The following is a 4177-nucleotide window of genomic DNA, read 5'->3' on the forward strand; positions in this document are numbered from 1 at the left end:
ATAAAGTCATTTTTCAAGGTTGGGAGTATTTGCTGTCCAGCAGCATTTTGTTGGACACGGGTCTCAAACATGGCAACATTCAGGTCCTCTTAAATCACATGTGCTATGTTATTATATGTTATTATATGTTATTAAATGTGGCCCGCCCAGCATTTTATAGGCTGATGATTGACTTAAAATAGGTTTTGAGCATGAATTGACTACAAACTACATCTCCCACAATGCATTCCGATTGTTACCAGCCAACATTATGGCTTCTCGCCACTAGAGAGCAGCAGAGTCACCTCAAGCTGCTTATTGATTTTCCCAGCGAATAAAACTGAGACATCGGCAGGTCGCGGTAGACTTTTTTTGTTAACCGCTATCTTGACCGACAACATAAAAAAACAAAAAAACAAAAACACAAACCGGTCATGTACTATTTTTATCCGTGAAATCACAATCATATTAACATTGGCTATTTAGTCGCATTTTATGCGGTTTAGTTAATATTCACCGTGAATCCAGATCCCATCACAAATTAAGCAGATAAATGTATCTACATTTTCTCGTACTGACAAAAACCACTGACTGGCCCCAATAACTTATAAAAAATTAAGCGACTTCACTTAAATTAGCATCACTTCACCCGCTGGGGTCTGAACGCACTTCCTCCTGGTTCCCATCTGCAGAAAAATCTGCGCTAATTCATCAGTCAGTTGGATCTGCCTAACCCACCAGATCAACTGAACTCTGTCTGTGAGTGTTTTACCCTGTGCGGTCCGGATTATTTATTTATTTTTTTTGCATGGTTTCGCTTCTCCGAAACGGACAGATGTTACGTCTGCAGCTCCTCCAGAGCAACGCTCTCCTGGGTAACGTGCACCAAGAAGGCTCCATTTGTTAAATCCGCTGGATGAGTTACTTCCAGCGGTTTCTCAGTCTTCGCAGCGGCGGAGCCGTGTCCGCAATGGTTGAGCAGCGGACTGCCATGTTACAGTCTAATTAACTTTTGCATCGTCATTTATTTCCTCAAGATAAACTGCCGGCTCCTCAAATGGATTAACACAACGTTGATTTCTCTTTAGTTTTCTCTGGTCTGTAATGGAGACTTGAATTCAACCAAAGGTTTGTAATGTGCTTCCTAACCATTTTTTATTTGTAAGTATTAGCCAAGACTCTGTCTCTGCTAATGACATCTTCAATAAATGTTTTGATCCCAGGCCTACTTTATGGACTGAACAGACACCATTATACAGTTTGAACTGTAAATTTTATTTTGGAACCATTTTTATTTGTAAGCATTGATTTTATTTTTGAACCATTTGTAATTTTTAAGTGTTGATTTTACTTTTGGACCATTTTTTATTTTGAAGTGTTGATTTTTGAACCATTTTTAAGTATTGATTTTATTTTTGAACCCTTATTTATTGTAAAGTGTTGATTGTATTTTTGAACCCTTATTTATTTTGAAGTGGTGATTTTATTTTTGAACCTTTATTTATTTTGAAGTGGTGATTTTATTTTTGAAACCTTATTTATTGTGAAGTGGTGATTTTATTTTTGAACCCTTATTTATTTTGAAGTGTTGATTGTCTGAAAGACCTTAGACATGAATTGCCCCATACAGGGATTGAACCGATGACCTCAGCATTACCAGCACGGTGCTCTAACCTGCTGAGCTAACCTACCTTATAAACTGTTGAGTTTCCATGGATTTAAGAAGAACTTACATGATCTTACCACAATGAAGATTTGATAAAAGTGCTTATATTCTAATGTTTTTCAAAACAACATACATATTTTATTTTCCAGAGATTTTGTATTTTGAAGTGTTGATATTATTTTTGAACCATTTTTAATTAGCAAGTGTTGATTGTATTTTATAGCCATTTAGCCAAGTCTCTGTAGAACCATTTGTCTCTGCTAATGACATCTTCAATACAATTTGTTGATCCCAGGCTTAGTTTATGGACTGTAATGTGAAATTAGGCACAAGCATAAGTCTGGCAGTTTGTTCACCAAGTTACTGTGCTCTCTGAAAGGATCTGTGGTTTAAGTATTTGACATCGTTCCATGCCCATCGTTGACGTTAGTCTCTAACAAAATGTGGATCATCTACCAGGAACAGTGGAAACAGCATGAGTTTCTGTAGTGTAGTGGTTATCACGTTTGCTTTACACGCCAAAGGTCTCTGGTTCGAAACCAGACAGACACAGATTTTGCATGTTCTATTCATCACAGGTGTTTACTAAAGCTCAACAAGGGTTCTGTGATGTCATGGTCTGTACTCAGAATCCAGGCATCTGAGTGCAAACCTCAGTTGAAATTTTCATGCGTTGCATCTCACATCATCAACTTTGGAACCTCAAACTGAAACAAAGCAGAGAAGTTCAGTTCCTGTAGTGTAGTGGTTATCACGTCTGCTTAACACGCAAAAGGTCTCTGGTTCAAAACCAGACAGAAATGGTTTTTGTATGTTATGCATCTCTTGGGGTGCAGTGAGACAACAAGAGCCTTCCTCTTTGGTGATGGTTCATTTGCCAATCGACTTCAATGTCGGCTTCTTTGAAATCGAAGCTACTTTACTTCAATTACCAATTGGCAGTTCAATGGCGTAATGCACATGTGTCAAACTCAAGGCCATCTTTGCATAAAGTCTATAATGTCTGCCCATGTGACTTGTTTTTATTATTTGCTTGCTCACCTTTAAACACTGATTTAAATATTGTAATTTTTAAACTGAGCAGTAATTTTTACATCCATGGAAACTCAAATGTAATATTTAAACTTCAATACATAAAATCAGTTATTTAATAATATGAGGTGGTGTTTAATTTATTTTTAACATTGTATTTTTATACATTTATGCTAGAGGTGCCCAAGTCTAGTTTTCCAGAGCTACCATCTGCAGCTTTAGATGGTTCCTTCTCTAACACACCTGGACCATTGACTCATTATAAGCCTCTACAGAACTGAATGAGGGAAGTCAACCTTTTGTCTGGGGTGTTTCAGCAGGGATGCCCTCCTGATCTGTACCGTCAATGTGGCCCGTTGAGGGGGGCCAATATGCTGAAGTGGCCCTCGGTGAAACTGAGTTTGACACCCCTGTTCTAAGGCGTGGCTTGTTTATTGTTGCCATAGCAACTGTTAGTTACAAAGGTCACGGACCTGTGACGTCACATGATAACTACGTATTGGGTCGTTCAGACCGCCATGAATATCATCGGATCTGTAGTTCATGTTTGTATAAAATTTGTGAGATTTGATCGGCGTTGTTTACATTTAAATGAAAACGGTAGTTTTCATAAAGTGCCACCATTTTTTCTCTCCAGTATTTTCTTCCAGTCGTGTTGAGGCGACCTGCCGTTGTGTGGGGAAGCCTCTGAGAGCGCTGCGTGTTTCTGCTTTCCTTTCATTCCTCCCCTCCCCGCAGGCCTCTCAGGCGCTCACTTGTTTTCTCCTCCACTCCTCCATCCGTCATCCCTCGCTTCCTCGCGGCTCGTCACGCGCAGCTCTTTGTTTCATGCCTGACACTGAACGGCACTCAGCGGCTCTCTTCACCTCTCATCATTCACACACACACACACACACACACGCACACACACACACACACACACACACACACACACACAGCACATTCTCATTTAGATAAATGTGTGGATGTGTCAAAACTTTCTCCAGCTGAACAGAAACAAACTGAAGTTATTATCTTTGGACCTAAAGAGGAACGAACTAGAATCAATGCACAGCTTCAGTTATTACAACTAAAACCAGCGATCAGCCCGAAACCTGGGAGTAGTGATGGACTCTGACCTGAACCTTCAGGGCCACATTAAGACTGTCACAAAGTCGGCCTTCTATCACCTGAAGAACATCTCCAGGATTAGAGGACTGATGTCTCAGCAGAATCTAGAGAAACTCATCCATGTGTGATCCTTTTCTGCGTTGTGCTGGTTATTGAGTGAACAGGCCGTGACGCAGTTTGTCTTTTAAAAGATGATTCTCGGTTTATTTCTGTCAAGAATACAGACAAAACAATCGTGTTAAAGGCTGCCCGCTCCAAGTCCTACACAAAACAAAAGTATATAACAAAAATTAACTTAATAGATCTATGAATAAACTGAATGTATTTAGATGGAAAAATAAAACGCACACACCTCTCCTGCAGGACAACATGACAAAAGGGGAGGGGCTA

At 39.6% G+C, this 4177-nt stretch overlaps 1 protein-coding gene and 1 non-coding gene across 4 annotated transcripts in view; both read left to right on the forward strand.

Moving 5' to 3' along the window:
* The window catches only part of slc8a2b (solute carrier family 8 member 2b), a 94740-nt gene that overhangs the window by 19725 nt on the left and 70838 nt on the right, over window positions 1-4177 (forward strand). The gene's annotated exons all lie outside the window — the stretch shown is intronic.
* trnav-aac (transfer RNA valine (anticodon AAC)) lies at window positions 2376-2448 on the forward strand. The gene has a single exon. It is a non-coding gene; the product is annotated as a tRNA-Val (tRNA).

The sequence above is a fragment of the Poecilia formosa genome, unplaced genomic scaffold (genome assembly GCF_000485575.1).
Source record: "Poecilia formosa unplaced genomic scaffold, Poecilia_formosa-5.1.2 Scaffold48, whole genome shotgun sequence".
In the NCBI taxonomy this organism is placed as follows: Eukaryota; Metazoa; Chordata; class Actinopteri; order Cyprinodontiformes; family Poeciliidae; genus Poecilia; species Poecilia formosa.